This window comes from Oncorhynchus mykiss, chromosome 22, assembly GCF_057628025.1.
Source record: "Oncorhynchus mykiss isolate SJ-2025 chromosome 22, ASM5762802v1, whole genome shotgun sequence".
In the NCBI taxonomy this organism is placed as follows: Eukaryota; Metazoa; Chordata; class Actinopteri; order Salmoniformes; family Salmonidae; genus Oncorhynchus; species Oncorhynchus mykiss.
This window is the reverse complement of record NC_143043.1, coordinates 47817409-47835366: the sequence shown is the minus strand read 5'-3', so window position 1 is coordinate 47835366 and position 17958 is coordinate 47817409. Positions and strand designations below refer to the sequence as shown.

Sequence of the window (17958 nt, the reverse complement as noted above, 5' to 3'; positions counted from 1 at the left end):
GTTAGGGTTAGACTATGAAGATGGATACAGGGTGATGAGAGGGTTAGGGTTAGACTATGACAATGGATACAGGGGGGTGAGAGGGTTAGGGTTAGAATATGACAATGGATACAGAGGGGTGAGAGGGTTAGGGTTAGACTATGAAGATGGATACAGGGGGTGAGAGGGTTAGGGTTAGACTATGACAATGGATACAGGGTGGTGAGAGGGTTAGGGTTAGACTATCAAGATGAATACAGGGGGGTGAGAGGGTTAGGGTTAGACTATGAAGATGGATACAGGGGGTGAGAGGGTTAGGGTTAGACTATGACAATAGATACAGGGGGGTGAGAGGGTTAGGGTTAGACTATGACAATGGATACAGGGTGGTGAGAGGGTTAGGGTTAGACTATGACAATGGATACAGGGGGGTGAGAGGGTTAGGGTTAGACTATCAAGATGGATACAGGGTGGTGAGAAGGTTAGTGTTAGACTATGAAGATGGATACAGGGGGGTGAGAGGATTACGGTTAGACTATGACAATGGATACAGGGGGGTGAGAGGGTTAGGGTTAGACTATGAAGATGGATACAGGGGGTGAGAGGGTTAGGGTTAGACTATGTCAATAGATACAGGGTGGTGAGAGGGTTAGGGTTAGACTATGACAATGGATACAGGGTGGTGAGAGGGTTAGGGTTAGACTATGACAATGGATACAGGGGGGTGAGAGGGTTAGGGTTAGACTATGACAATGGATACAGGGGGGTGAGAGGGTTAGGGTTAGACTATCAAGATGGATACAGGGTGGTGAGAGGGTTAGGGTTAGACTATGAAGATGGATACAGGGGGTGAGAGGATTAGGGTTAGACTATGACAATGGATACAGGGGGGTGAGAGGGTTAGGGTTAGACTATGAAGATGGATACAGGGGGGTGAGAGGGTTAGGGTTAGACTATGACAATAGATACAGGGGGGTGAGAGGGTTAGGGTTAGACTATGACAATCGTCAGGTGGGTGAGAGGGTTAGGGTTAGAATATGACAATGGATACAGGGGGGTGAGAGGGTTAGGGTTAAACTATGACAATGGATACAGGGGGGTGAGAGGGTTAGGGTTAGACTATGAAGATGGATACAGGGTGGTGAGAGGGTTAGGGTTAGACTATGACAATGGATACAGGGGGGTGAGAGGGTTAGGGTTAGACTATGAAGATGGATACAGGGTGATGAGAGGGTTAGGGTTAGACTATGACAATGGATACAGGGGGGTGAGAGGGTTAGGGTTAGAATATGACAATGGATACAGAGGGGTGAGAGGGTTAGGGTTAGACTATGAAGATGGATACAGGGGGTGAGAGGGTTAGGGTTAGACTATGACAATGGATACATGGGGGTGAGAGGGTTAGGGTTAGACTATGAAGATGGATACAGGGGGGTGAGAGGGTTAGGGTTAGACTATGACAATGGATACTGGGGGGTGAGAGGGTTAGGGTTAGACTATGAAGATGGGTACAGGGGGGTGAGAGGGTTAGGGTTAGACTATGACAATGGATACAGGGGGGTGAGAGGGTTAGGGTTAGACTATGAAGATGGATACAGGGGGGTGAGAGGGTTAGGGTTAGACTATGACAATGGATACAGGAGGGTGAGAGGGTTAGGGTTAGAATATGACAATGGATACAGAGGGGTGAGAGGGTTAGGGTTAGACTATGAAGATGGATACAGGGGGTGAGAGGGTTAGGGTTAGACTATGACAATGGATACATGTGGGTGCGAGGGTTAGGGTTAGACTATGACAATAGATACAGGGGGGTGAGAGGGTTAGGGTTAGACTATGACAATGGATACAGGGTGGTGAGAGGGTTAGGGTTAGACTATGACAATGGATACAGGGGGGTGAGAGGGTTAGGGTTAGACTATCAAGATGGATACAGGGTGGTGAGAAGGTTAGTGTTAGACTATGAAGATGGATACAGGGGGGTGAGAGGATTACGGTTAGACTATGACAATGGATACAGGGGGGTGAGAGGGTTAGGGTTAGACTATGAAGATGGATACAGGGGGGTGAGAGGGTTAGGGTTAGACTATGTCAATAGATACAGGGTGGTGAGAGGGTTAGGGTTAGACTATGACAATGGATACAGGGTGGTGAGAGGGTTAGGGTTAGACTATGACAATGGATACAGGGGGGTGAGAGGGTTAGGGTTAGACTATGACAATGGATACAGGGGGGTGAGAGGGTTAGGGTTAGACTATCAAGATGGATACAGGGTGGTGAGAGGGTTAGGGTTAGACTATGAAGATGGATACAGGGGGTGAGAGGATTAGGGTTAGACTATGACAATGGATACAGGGGGGTGAGAGGGTTAGGGTTAGACTATGAAGATGGATACAGGGGGGTGAGAGGGTTAGGGTTAGACTATGACAATAGATACAGGGGGGTGAGAGGGTTAGGGTTAGACTATGACAATCGTCAGGTGGGTGAGAGGGTTAGGGTTAGAATATGACAATGGATACAGGGGGGTGAGAGGGTTAGGGTTAAACTATGACAATGGATACAGGGGGGTGAGAGGGTTAGGGTTAGACTATGAAGATGGATACAGGGTGGTGAGAGGGTTAGGGTTAGACTATGACAATGGATACAGGGGGGTGAGAGGGTTAGGGTTAGACTATGAAGATGGATACAGGGTGATGAGAGGGTTAGGGTTAGACTATGACAATGGATACAGGGGGGTGAGAGGGTTAGGGTTAGAATATGACAATGGATACAGAGGGGTGAGAGGGTTAGGGTTAGACTATGAAGATGGATACAGGGGGTGAGAGGGTTAGGGTTAGACTATGACAATGGATACATGGGGGTGAGAGGGTTAGGGTTAGACTATGAAGATGGATACAGGGGGGTGAGAGGGTTAGGGTTAGACTATGACAATGGATACTGGGGGGTGAGAGGGTTAGGGTTAGACTATGAAGATGGGTACAGGGGGGTGAGAGGGTTAGGGTTAGACTATGACAATGGATACAGGGGGGTGAGAGGGTTAGGGTTAGACTATGAAGATGGATACAGGGGGGTGAGAGGGTTAGGGTTAGACTATAAAGATGGATACAGGGGGGTGAGAGGGTTAGGGTTAGACTATCACAATAGATACAGGGGGGTGAGAGGGTTAGGGTTAGACTATGACAATGGATACAGGGGGGTGAGAGGGTTAGGGTTAGACTATGAAGATGGATACAGGGTGGTGAGAGGGTTAGGGTTAGACTATGACAATGGATACAGGAGGGTGAGAGGGTTAGGGTTAGAATATGACAATGGATACAGAGGGGTGAGAGGGTTAGGGTTAGACTATGAAGATGGATACAGGGGGTGAGAGGGTTAGGGTTAGACTATGACAATGGATACATGTGGGTGCGAGGGTTAGGGTTAGACTATGACAATAGATACAGGGGGGTGAGAGGGTTAGGGTTAGACTATGACAATGGATACAGGGTGGTGAGAGGGTTAGGGTTAGACTATGACAATGGATACAGGGGGGTGAGAGGGTTAGGGTTAGACTATCAAGATGGATACAGGGTGGTGAGAAGGTTAGTGTTAGACTATGAAGATGGATACAGGGGGGTGAGAGGATTACGGTTAGACTATGACAATGGATACAGGGGGGTGAGAGGGTTAGGGTTAGACTATGAAGATGGATACAGGGGGGTGAGAGGGTTAGGGTTAGACTATGTCAATAGATACAGGGTGGTGAGAGGGTTAGGGTTAGACTATGACAATGGATACAGGGTGGTGAGAGGGTTAGGGTTAGACTATGACAATGGATACAGGGGGGTGAGAGGGTTAGGGTTAGACTATGACAATGGATACAGGGGGGTGAGAGGGTTAGGGTTAGACTATCAAGATGGATACAGGGTGGTGAGAGGGTTAGGGTTAGACTATGAAGATGGATACAGGGGGTGAGAGGATTAGGGTTAGACTATGACAATGGATACAGGGGGGTGAGAGGGTTAGGGTTAGACTATGAAGATGGATACAGGGGGGTGAGAGGGTTAGGGTTAGACTATGACAATAGATACAGGGGGGTGAGAGGGTTAGGGTTAGACTATGACAATCGTCAGGTGGGTGAGAGGGTTAGGGTTAGAATATGACAATGGATACAGGGGGGTGAGAGGGTTAGGGTTAAACTATGACAATGGATACAGGGGGGTGAGAGGGTTAGGGTTAGACTATGAAGATGGATACAGGGTGGTGAGAGGGTTAGGGTTAGACTATGACAATGGATACAGGGGGGTGAGAGGGTTAGGGTTAGACTATGAAGATGGATACAGGGTGATGAGAGGGTTAGGGTTAGACTATGACAATGGATACAGGGGGGTGAGAGGGTTAGGGTTAGAATATGACAATGGATACAGAGGGGTGAGAGGGTTAGGGTTAGACTATGAAGATGGATACAGGGGGTGAGAGGGTTAGGGTTAGACTATGACAATGGATACATGGGGGTGAGAGGGTTAGGGTTAGACTATGAAGATGGATACAGGGGGGTGAGAGGGTTAGGGTTAGACTATGACAATGGATACAGGGGGGTGAGAGGGTTAGGGTTAGACTATGAAGATGGGTACAGGGGGGTGAGAGGGTTAGGGTTAGACTATGACAATGGATACAGGGGGGTGAGAGGGTTAGGGTTAGACTATGAAGATGGATACAGGGGGGTGAGAGGGTTAGGGTTAGACTATAAAGATGGATACAGGGGGGTGAGAGGGTTAGGGTTAGACTATCACAATAGATACAGGGGGGTGAGAGGGTTAGGGTTAGACTATGACAATGGATACAGGGGGGTGAGAGGGTTAGGGTTAGACTATGAAGATGGATACAGGGTGGTGAGAGGGTTAGGGTTAGACTATGACAATGGATACAGGAGGGTGAGAGGGTTAGGGTTAGAATATGACAATGGATACAGAGGGGTGAGAGGGTTAGGGTTAGACTATGAAGATGGATACAGGGGGTGAGAGGGTTAGGGTTAGACTATGACAATGGATACATGTGGGTGCGAGGGTTAGGGTTAGACTATGACAATAGATACAGGGGGGTGAGAGGGTTAGGGTTAGACTATGACAATGGATACAGGGGGGTGAGAGGGTTAGGGTTAGACTATGACAATGGATACAGGGGGGTGAGAGGGTTAGGGTTAGACTATGACAATGGATACAGGGGGGTGAGATGGTTAGGGTTGGACTATGACAATGGATACAGGGGGGTGAGAGGGTTAGGGTTAGACTCTGACAATGGATACAGGGGGGTGAGAGGGTTAGGGTTAGACTATGACAATGGATACAGGGGGGTGAGAGGGTTAGGGTTAGACTATGACAATGGATACAGGGGGTGAGAGGGTTAGGGTTAGACTATGACAATGGATACAGGGGGGTGAGAGGGTTAGGGTTAGAATATGACAATGGATACAGGGGGTGAGAGGGTTAGGGTTAAACTATGACAATGGATACAGGGGGTGAGAAGGTTAGGGTTAGACTATGAAGATGGATACAGGGTGGTGAGAGGGTTAGGGTTAGACTATGACAATGGATACATCTGGGTGCGAGGGTTAGGGTTAGACTATGACAATAGATACAGGGGGTTGAGAGGGTTAGGGTTAGACTATGATAATGGATACAGGGGGGTGAGAGGGTTAGGGTTAGACTATGAAGATGTATACAGGGGGGTGAGAGGGTTAGTGTTAGACTATGACAATGGATACAGGGGGTGAGAGGGTTAGGGTTAGACTATGACAATGGATACAGGGGGTGAGAGGGTTAGGGTTAAACTATGACAATGGATACAGGGGGGTGAGAGGGTTAGGGTTAGACTATGAAGATGGGTACAGGGGGGTGAGAGGGTTAGGGTTAGACTATGAAGATGGATACAGGGGGGTGAGAGGGTTAGGGTTAGACTATGACAATAGCTACAGGGGGTTGAGAGGGTTAGGGTTAGACTATGACAATGGATACAGGGGGTGAGAGGGTTAGGGTTAGACTATGAAGATGGATACAGGGTGGTGAGTGGGTTAGGGTTAGACTATGAAGATGGATACAGGGTGGTGAGAGGGTGAGGGTTAGACTATGAAGATGGACACAGGGGGGTGAGAGGGTTAGGGTTAGACTATGACAATGGATACAGGGGGGTGAGAGGGTTAGGGTTAGACTATGACAATCTATACAGGGGGGTGAGAGGGTTAGGGTTAGACTATGACAATGGATACAGGGGGGTGAGAGGGTTAGGGTTAGACCATGACAATGGATACAGGGGGGTGAGAGGGTTAGGGTTAGACTATGAAGATGGATACAAGGGGGTGAGAAGGTTAGGGTTAGACTATGAAGATGGATACAGGGGGGTGAGAGGATTAGGGTTAGACTATGACAATGGATACAGGGGGGTGAGAGGGTTAGGGTTAGACTATCAAGATGGATACAGGGGGGTGAGAGGGTTAGGGTTAGACTATGACAATGGATACAGGGGGGTGAGAGGGTTAGGGTTAGACTATGAAGATGGATACAGGGGGGTGAGAGGGTTAGGGTTAGACTATGACAATAGATACAGGGGGGTGAGAGGGTTAGGGTTAGACTATGACAATGGATACAGGGTGGTGAGAGGGTTAGGGTTAGACTATCAAGATGGATACAGGGTGGTGAGAGGGTTAGGGTTAGACTATGAAGATGGATACAGGGGGGTGAGAGGGTTAGGGTTAGACTATGAAGATGGATACAGGGGGTGAGAGGGTTAGGGTTAGACTATGACAATAGATACAGGGGGGTGAGAGGGTTAGGGTTAGACTATGACAATGGATACAGGGTGGTGAGAGGGTTAGGGTTAGACTATGACAATGGATACAGGGGGGTGAGAGGGTTAGGGTTAGACTATCAAGATGGATACAGGGTGGTGAGAAGGTTAGTGTTAGACTATGAAGATGGATACAGGGGGGTGAGAGGATTACGGTTAGACTATGACAATGGATACAGGGGGGTGAGAGGGTTAGGGTTAGACTATGAAGATGGATACAGGGGGGTGAGAGGGTTAGGGTTAGACTATGTCAATAGATACAGGGTGGTGAGAGGGTTAGGGTTAGACTATGACAATGGATACAGGGTGGTGAGAGGGTTAGGGTTAGACTATGACAATGGATACAGGGGGGTGAGAGGGTTAGGGTTAGACTATGACAATGGATACAGGGGGGTGAGAGGGTTAGGGTTAGACTATCAAGATGGATACAGGGTGGTGAGAGGGTTAGGGTTAGACTATGAAGATGGATACAGGGGGTGAGAGGATTAGGGTTAGACTATGACAATGGATACAGGGGGGTGAGAGGGTTAGGGTTAGACTATGAAGATGGATACAGGGGGGTGAGAGGGTTAGGGTTAGACTATGACAATAGATACAGGGGGGTGAGAGGGTTAGGGTTAGACTATGACAATCGTCAGGTGGGTGAGAGGGTTAGGGTTAGAATATGACAATGGATACAGGGGGGTGAGAGGGTTAGGGTTAAACTATGACAATGGATACAGGGGGGTGAGAGGGTTAGGGTTAGACTATGAAGATGGATACAGGGTGGTGAGAGGGTTAGGGTTAGACTATGACAATGGATACAGGGGGGTGAGAGGGTTAGGGTTAGACTATGAAGATGGATACAGGGTGATGAGAGGGTTAGGGTTAGACTATGACAATGGATACAGGGGGGTGAGAGGGTTAGGGTTAGAATATGACAATGGATACAGAGGGGTGAGAGGGTTAGGGTTAGACTATGAAGATGGATACAGGGGGTAAGAGGGTTAGGGTTAGACTATGACAATGGATACAGGGTGGTGAGAGGGTTAGGGTTAGACTATCAAGATGGATACAGGGTGGTGAGAGGGTTAGGGTTAGACTATGAAGATGGATACAGGGGGGTGAGAGGGTTAGGGTTAGACTATGAAGATGGATACAGGGGGTGAGAGGGTTAGGGTTAGACTATGACAATAGATACAGGGGGGTGAGAGGGTTAGGGTTAGACTATGACAATGGATACAGGGTGGTGAGAGGGTTAGGGTTAGACTATGACAATGGATACAGGGGGGTGAGAGGGTTAGGGTTAGACTATCAAGATGGATACAGGGTGGTGAGAAGGTTAGTGTTAGACTATGAAGATGGATACAGGGGGGTGAGAGGATTACGGTTAGACTATGACAATGGATACAGGGGGTGAGAGGGTTAGGGTTAGACTATGAAGATGGATACAGGGGGGTGAGAGGGTTAGGGTTAGACTATGTCAATAGATACAGGGTGGTGAGAGGGTTAGGGTTAGACTATGACAATGAATACAGGGGGGTGAGAGGGTTAGGGTTAGACTATCAAGATGGATACAGGGTGGTGAGAGGGTTAGGGTTAGACTATGAAGATGGATACAGGGGGTGAGAGGATTAGGGTTAGACTATGACAATGGATACAGGGGGGTGAGAGGGTTAGGGTTAGACTATGAAGATGGATACAGGGGGGTGAGAGGGTTAGGGTTAGACTATGACAATAGATACAGGGGGGTGAGAGGGTTAGGGTTAGACTATGACAATCGTCAGGTGGGTGAGAGGGTTAGGGTTAGAATATGACAATGGATACAGGGGGGTGAGAGGGTTAGGGTTAAACTATGACAATGGATACAGGGGGTGAGAGGGTTAGGGTTAGACTATGAAGATGGATACAGGGTGGTGAGAGGGTTAGGGTTAGACTATGACAATGGATACAGGGGGGTGAGAGGGTTAGGGTTAGACTATGAAGATGGATACAGGGTGATGAGAGGGTTAGGGTTAGACTATGACAATGGATACAGGGGGGTGAGAGGGTTAGGGTTAGAATATGACAATGGATACAGAGGGGTGAGAGGGTTAGGGTTAGACTATGAAGATGGATACAGGGGGTGAGAGGGTTAGGGTTAGACTATGACAATGGATACATGGGGGTGAGAGGGTTAGGGTTAGACTATGACAATGGATACAGGGGGGTGAGAGGGTTAGGGTTAGACTATGACAATGGATACAGGGGGGTGAGAGGGTTAGGGTTAGACTATGACAATGGATACAGGGGGGTGAGAGGGTTAGGGTTAGACTATGACAATGGCTACAGGGAGGTGAGAGGGTTAGGGTTAGACTATGAAGATGGATATAGGGTGGTGAGAGGGTTAGGGTTAGACTATGATAATGGATACAGGGGGGTGAGAGGGTTAGGGTTAGACTATGAAGATGAATACAGGGTGGTGAGAGGGTTAGGGTTAGACTATGAAGATGGATACAGGGGGGTGAGAGGGTTAGGGTTAGACTATGATAATGGATACAGGGGGGTGAGAGGGTTAGGGTTAGACTATGAAGATGAATACAGGGTGGTGAGAGGGTTAGGGTTAGACTATGACAATGGATACAGGGGGGTGAGAGGGTTAGGGTTAGACTATGACAATGGATACAGGGGGGTGAGAGGGTTAGGGTTAGACTATGAAGATGGGTACAGGGGGGTGAGAGGGTTAGGGTTAGACTATGACAATGGATACAGGGGGGTGAGAGGGTTAGGGTTAGACTATGAAGATGGATACAGGGGGGTGAGAGGGTTAGGGTTAGACTATAAAGATGGATACAGGGGGGTGAGAGGGTTAGGGTTAGACTATCACAATAGATACAGGGGGGTGAGAGGGTTAGGGTTAGACTATGACAATGGATACAGGGGGGTGAGAGGGTTAGGGTTAGACTATGAAGATGGATACAGGGTGGTGAGAGGGTTAGGGTTAGACTATGACAATGGATACAGGAGGGTGAGAGGGTTAGGGTTAGAATATGACAATGGATACAGAGGGGTGAGAGGGTTAGGGTTAGACTATGACAATCGTCAGGTGGGTGAGAGGGTTAGGGTTAGAATATGACAATGGATACAGGGGGGTGAGAGGGTTAGGGTTAAACTATGACAATGGATACAGGGGGTGAGAGGGTTAGGGTTAGACTATGAAGATGGATACAGGGTGGAGAGGGTGTTAGGGTTAGACTATGACAATGGATACAGGGGGGTGAGAGGGTTAGGGTTAGACTATGAAGATGGATACAGGGTGGTGAGAGGGTTAGGGTTAGACTATGACAATGGATACAGGGGGGTGAGAGGGTTAGGGTTAGAATATGACAATGGATACAGAGGGGTGAGAGGGTTAGGGTTAGACTATGAAGATGGATACAGGGGGTGAGAGGATTAGGGTTAGACTATGACAATGGATACAGGGGGGTGAGAGGGTTAGGGTTAGACTATGACAATGGATACAGGGGGGTGAGAGGGTTAGGGTTAGACTATGACAATGGATACAGGGGGGTGAGAGGGTTAGGGTTAGACTATGACAATGGATACAGGGGGATGAGAGGGTTAGGGTTAGACTATGACAATGGATACAGGGTGGTGAAAGGGTTAGGGTTAGACTATGACAATGGATACAGGGGGGTGAGAGGGTTAGGGTTAGACTATGACAATGGATACAGGGGGTGAGAGGGTTAGGGTTAGACTATGACAATGGATACAGGGGGGTGAGAGGGTTAGGGTTAGAATATGACAATGGATACAGGGGGTGAGAGGGTTAGGGTTAAACTATGACAATGGATACAGGGGGGTGAGAGGGTTAGGGTTAGACTATGAAGATGGATACAGGGGGGTGAGAGGGTTAGGGTTAGACTATAAAGATGGATACAGGGGGGTGAGAGGGTTAGGGTTAGACTATCACAATAGATACAGGGGGGTGAGAGGGTTAGGGTTAGACTATGACAATGGATACAGGGGGGTGAGAGGGTTAGGGTTAGACTATGAAGATGGATACAGGGTGGTGAGAGGGTTAGGGTTAGACTATGACAATGGATACAGGAGGGTGAGAGGGTTAGGGTTAGAATATGACAATGGATACAGAGGGGTGAGAGGGTTAGGGTTAGACTATGACAATCGTCAGGTGGGTGAGAGGGTTAGGGTTAGAATATGACAATGGATACAGGGGGGTGAGAGGGTTAGGGTTAAACTATGACAATGGATACAGGGGGTGAGAGGGTTAGGGTTAGACTATGAAGATGGATACAGGGTGGAGAGGGTGTTAGGGTTAGACTATGACAATGGATACAGGGGGGTGAGAGGGTTAGGGTTAGACTATGAAGATGGATACAGGGTGGTGAGAGGGTTAGGGTTAGACTATGACAATGGATACAGGGGGGTGAGAGGGTTAGGGTTAGAATATGACAATGGATACAGAGGGGTGAGAGGGTTAGGGTTAGACTATGAAGATGGATACAGGGGGTGAGAGGATTAGGGTTAGACTATGACAATGGATACAGGGGGGTGAGAGGGTTAGGGTTAGACTATGACAATGGATACAGGGGGGTGAGAGGGTTAGGGTTAGACTATGACAATGGATACAGGGGGGTGAGAGGGTTAGGGTTAGACTATGACAATGGATACAGGGGGATGAGAGGGTTAGGGTTAGACTATGACAATGGATACGGGGTGGTGAAAGGGTTAGGGTTAGACTATGACAATGGATACAGGGGGTGAGAGGGTTAGGGTTAGACTATGACAATGGATACAGGGGGTGAGAGGGTTAGGGTTAGACTATGACAATGGATACAGGGGGGTGAGAGGGTTAGGGTTAGAATATGACAATGGATACAGGGGGTGAGAGGGTTAGGGTTAAACTATGACAATGGATACAGGGGGGTGAGAGGGTTAGGGTTAGACTATGAAGATGGATACAGGGTGGTGAGAGGGTTAGGGTTAGACTATGACAATGGATACATGTGGGTGCGAGGGTTAGGGTTAGACTATGACAATAGATACAGGGGGTTGAGAGGGTTAGGGTTAGACTATGACAATAGATACAGGGGGGTGAGAGGGTTAGGGTTAGACTATGACAATGGATACAGGGTTGTGAGAGGGTTAGGGTTAGACTATGACAATGGATACAGGGAGGTGAGAGGGTTAGGGTTAGACTATGAAGATGGATACAGGGTGGTGAGAGGGTTAGTGTTAGACTATGATAATGGATACAGGGGGGTGAGAGGGTTAGGGTTAGACTATGAAGATGAATACAGGGTGGTGAGAGGGTTAGGGTTAGACTATGAAGATGGATGGAGGGGGGTGAGAGGGTTAGGGTTAGACTATGACAATGGATACAGGGGGGTGAGAGGGTTAGGGTTAGACTATGACAATGGATACAGGGGGGTGAGAGGGTTAGGGTTAGACTATGAAGATGGATACAGGGGGGTGAGAGGGTTAGGGTTAGACTATGACAATGGTTACAGGGGGATGAGAGGGTTAGGGTTAGACTATGAAGATGGATACAGGGTGGTGAGAGGGTTAGGGTTAGACTATGAAGATGGATACAGGGGGGTGAGAGGGTAAGGTTTAGACTATGACAATGGATACAGGGGGGTGAGAGGGTTAGGGTTAGACTATGATGATGGATACAGGGGGGTGAGAGGGTTAGGGTTATACTATGTAGATGGATACAGGGTGGTGAGTGGGTTAGGGTTAGACTAAGAAGATGGATACAGGGGGGTGAGAGGGTTAGGGTTAGACTATGAAAATGGATACAGGGGGGTGAGAGGGTTAGGGTTAGACTGTGAAGATGAATACAGGGGGGTGAGAGGGTTAGGGTTAGACTATGACAATGGATACAGGGGGTTGAGAGGGTTAGGGTTAGACTATGACAATGGATACATGGGGTTGAGAGGGTTAGGGTTAGACTATGAAGATGGATACAGGGTGGTGAGAGGGTTAGGGTTAGACTATGAAGATGGATACAGGGTGGTGAGAGGGTTAGGGTTAGACTATGAAGATGGATACAGGGGGGTGAGAGGGTTAGGGTTAGAATATGACAGTGGATACAGGGGGGTGAGAGGGTTAGGGTTAAACTATGACAATGGAGACAGGGGGGTGAGAGGGTTAGGGTTAGACTATGAAGATGGATACAGGGTGGTGAGAGGGTTAGGGTTAGACTATGACAATGGATACAGGGGGGTGAGAGGGTTAGGGTTAGACTATGAAGATGGATACAGGGTTGTGAGAGGGTTATGGTTAGACTATGAAGATGGATACAGGGGGTGAGAGGGTTAGGGTTAGACTATGAAGAATGATACAGGGGGGTGAGAGGGTTAGGGTTAGACTATGAAGATGGATACAGGGTGGTGAGAGGGTTAGGGTTAGACTATGACAATGGATACAGGGGGGTGCGAGTGTTGGGGTTAGACCATGACAATGGATACAGGGGGGTGAGAGGGTTAGGGTTAGACTATGGAGATGGATACAGGGTGGTGAGAGGGTTAGGGTTAGACTATGAAGATGGATACAGGGGGGTGAGAGGGTTAGGGTTAGACTGTGAAGATGAATACAGGGGGGTGAGAGGGTTAGGGTTAGACTATGACAATGGATACAGGGGGTTGAGAGGGTTAGGGTTAGACTATGACAATGGATACATGGGGTTGAGAGGGTTAGGGTTAGACTATGAAGATGGATACAGGGTGGTGAGAGGGTTAGGGTTAGACTATGAAGATGGATACAGGGTGGTGAGAGGGTTAGGGTTAGACTATGAAGATGGATACAGGGGGGTGAGAGGGTTAGGGTTAGAATATGACAGTGGATACAGGGGGGTGAGAGGGTTAGGGTTAAACTATGACAATGGATACAGGGGGGTGAGAGGGTTAGGGTTAGACTATGAAGATGGATACAGGGTGGTGAGAGGGTTAGGGTTAGACTATGACAATGGATACAGGGGGGTGAGAGGGTTCGGGTTAGACTATGAAGATGGATACAGGGTTGTGAGAGGGTTATGGTTAGACTATGAAGATGGATACAGGGGGTGAGAGGGTTAGGGTTAGACTATGAAGAATGATACAGGGGGGTGAGAGGGTTAGGGTTAGACTATGAAGATGGATACAGGGTGGTGAGAGGGTTAGGGTTAGACTATGACAATGGATACAGGGGGGTGCGAGTGTTGGGGTTAGACCATGACAATGGATACAGGGGGGTGAGAGGGTTAGGGTTAGACTATGGAGATGGATACAGGGTGGTGAGAGGGTTAGGGTTAGACTATGACAATGGATACAGGGGGGTGAGAGGGTTAGGGTTAGACTATGAAGATGGATACAGAGTTGTGAGAGGGTTAGGGTTAGACTATGAAGATGGATACAGGGTGGTGAGAGGGTTAGGGTTAGACTATGAAGAATGATACAGGGGGGTGAGAGGGTTAGGCTTAGACTATGAAGATAGATACAGGGGGGTGATAGGGTTAGGGTTAGACTATGAAGATGGATACAGGGGGGTGAGAGGGTTAGGGTTAGACTATGAAGATAGATACAGGGGGGTGAGAGGGTTAGGGTTAGACTATGACAATGGATACACGGGGTGAGAGGGTTAGGGTTAGACTATGAAGATGGATACAGGGGGGTGAGAGGGTTAGGGTTAGACTATGACAATGGATACAGGGGGGTGAGAGGGTTAGGGTTAGACTATGAAGATAGATACATGGGGTGAGAGGGTTAGGGTTAGACTATGAAGAATGATACATGGGGTGAGAGGGTTAGGGTTAGACTATGAAGATGGATACAGGGGGTGAGAGGGTTAGGGTTAGACTATGAAGATAGATACATGGGGTGAGAGGGTTAGGGTTAGACTATGAAGATGGATACATGGGGTGAGAGGGTTAGGGTTAGACTATGACAATGGATACAGGGGGGTGAGAGGGTTAGGGTTAGACTATGAAGATGGATACATGGGGTGAGAAGGTTAGGGTTAGCCTATGAAGATGGATACAGGGGGGTGAGAGGGTTAGGGTTAGACTATGACAATGGATACAGGGGGGTGAGAGGGTTAGGGTTAGACTATGAAGATGGATAGATGGGGTGAGAAGGTTAGGGTTAAACTATGAAGATAGATACATGGGGTGAGAGGGTTAGGGTTAGACTATGAAGATAGATACATGGGGTGAGAGGGTTAGGGTTAGACTATGAAGATGGATACAGGGGGTGAGAGGGTTAGGGTTAGACTATGAAGATGGATACAGGGGGGTGAGAGGGTTAGGGTTAGACTTTGAAGATAGATACATGGGGTGAGAGGGTTAGGGTTAGACTATGAAGATAGATACATGGGGTGAGAGGGTTAGGGTTAGACTATGAAGATGGATACAGGGGGGTGAGAGGGTTAGGGTTAGACTATGAAGATAGATACATGGGGTGAGAGGGTTAGGGTTAGACTATGAAGATAGATACATGTGGTGAGAGGGTTAGGGTTAGCCTATGAAGATAGAAACAGGGGGGTGAGAGGGCATCCTCTTCACATTGAAATAACTAACAGTGGCTGTTTATCAATGAAGGTTGATAACTTCCAGTTAAGAGGTTATTTATTGATGTGACTAGGCTTTACATAGTTTGATTCACAGACCGTACGAGCACTTTGCGAGATGAAGTCCAGTAATAACTAAGCACAGTACTGTAGGTTTCAGAGCACATTTTGGATGGGAACTTGGATTGATTTACAGGTAGTGAGAGACAATACTTAATACCAATGACTAGATCAGACATTTGTCATATATTTCTAAATACTTGAGCTTTACTTGATTTAGTTTGCCTAATACAATGGGACCGAAAGACTAGTCTCAAAGATGCAATTGGGATAGAATTAAAATTGCCTTAATAATAACAAATAATAACAATACAGAATCATAATGTGTACCAGTAAGTAGTATGACGTTCATTAATCTAAGCATTGATTAAACACTCTCTGTGTGCTCTATTGATGTCTGATCTGAGTTTGATTGGTTATACCTAGGAATTGCTATAGGTGTGTATGGGGCTTCCCAGCTCACTCATTACAAGTGATTTCTCCTGTGTGATTTATTTATATATTTCCCCCTTTCAGGTATGAATGCGATTTCAAAGGTTTTTTGTTAATGTCAAATTGTTACAGATGTCACTGTGTGTTATTTAGTCAGCAGCAGTCAAAACAGTATATGTGTTATTGTATGGTTAGTCCACTTCGAAATTAGCCGTTTCGCTAGCGAGATTGCTAGAAGGCTCACTTGCACGAGGTGACTTGGTGATCAGAGCGTGCCCGAGAGAGACCTCGCGCACAGCTCCTGTGTGTGTGGGTGAATGGGCACGATGGCAATCTTTCGGGAAATGTGAATGTTGTTCTAATCTAAAGCACTGAATACCAATTAACACAAGGTTATACACCTTTTTTTTAATATTAGGATGAGTTTACACACTGATAGGAATTAATACATACAGTCGGTAATATAGGAACAGTATATATAAATAGGTAATTAATGGTGATAATAAATAGTGGGAAACGTGATGCATTTAAAAAGGTTAGAAGGTTTGTCATTGCATTTCATAGTGTCAATTCAAAGAGGGATAATAAAGGACTCTTTGAGCCATTGTAATGTATTGTATTGTAGTATTGTATTGTAATGTATTGTATTGTAGTATTGTATTGTATTGTAATGTATTGTATTGTAATGTATTGTATTGTAGTATTGTATTGTATTGTATTGTAGTATTGTATTGTAATGTATTGTAGTATTGTATTGTAATGTATTGTATTGTAGTATTGTATTGTAATGTATTGTAATATTGTATTGTAATGTATTGTATTGTATTATTGTATTGTAATGTATTGTATTGTAGTATTGTATTGTAGTATTGTATTGTAATGTATTGTATTGTAGTATTGTATTGTAATGTATTCTATTGTAGTATTGTATTGTAATGTATTGTAGTATTGTATTGTAGTATTGTATTGTAATGTATTGTATTGTAGTATTGTATTGTAATGTATTGTATTGTAGTATTGTAGTGTAATGTATTGTAGTATTGTATTGTAGTATTGTAATGTATTGTATTGTAGTATTGTATTGTAATGTATTGTATTGTAGTATTGTATTGTAATGTATTGTATTGTAGTATTGTATTGTAATGTATTGTATTGTAGTATTGTATTGTAATGTATTGTAGTGACCTGGCTAAATGAACACATTTCCAGACAGATGGTTGCTTTTGCGAATTCCTGGTTCATTAACCCAAACAACGGGGACCCATCTCTTGGTAAGACCAGACGCAAAGAGGGAGAACAATGGTTAACTATGGTCTTAAACTTACGGTGCTCCACCCCCCTTCTTATCCACCCACCTCTCCACCAACCACAAGGATGCCTGCCACAGGAACATTCCAGGCATTCCCGTGGTTGGCAGATAGCAGTTTGACTGGCATGTCGGACCCTGAAAACGCTGGGTACTGGTAAGTACAACGCAACAGAGGAACAGCATAACTCATAACACATAGCTGTCTGTGCGGGTTGCTGCAGTATAAATGAGACAATACTGCTTTATAGAACAATTGTAACAGCTATGTGATTTGAGAGAATATATTTTGTGCATTTGTGAAACATATTTTATAGTGAGGTAAATGGTTGATGGTTTTATATGAAAAAGAACCTGAAGCTACATCTCCCTGTGATTGATTTATTTATATATTTACCCCTTTCAGGGGTTTAACACAATCCCCAAACAAAACCAAACAATTATAATCAAACACATCCTCCTCTGTTGATCCTCAAGTCAGTCATTCCCCTCTGGCAGAGTGCTAATCTCCATGTCTAAGAATACCTTCAGTAGCCCTGGCATACCATAATAACAGAAGTGACGTACGGCCCGCCCCCTCCTGTGATGTCACAGAGGCAGCAGGGGAGAGAGGACAGCTCTCCAAAAAAATGACCCTTCATATCTCTTGCAAGTGAAGTAATCACTTCTAAAACTGGTAGGCAACATTTTTTTATTTATTTATTGATGACGCACACAAACTTCAAAAGAAAATGTTGATGGAAATTCAAAGCACAAAAAAACTTTGCATCAAATGTCCCTACTGTATGTGTACAAAGTAAAACTCAATACTCAAATTGTACCTAATTGTTTAACTT

At 46.2% G+C, this 17958-nt stretch overlaps 1 long non-coding RNA gene across 2 annotated transcripts in view; it reads left to right on the top strand.

Annotated features, from left to right (window-relative positions):
• LOC149972874 (uncharacterized) overlaps nucleotides 1-17958 on the top strand; it is a 390242-nt gene that overhangs the window by 171842 nt on the left and 200442 nt on the right. The gene's annotated exons all lie outside the window — the stretch shown is intronic.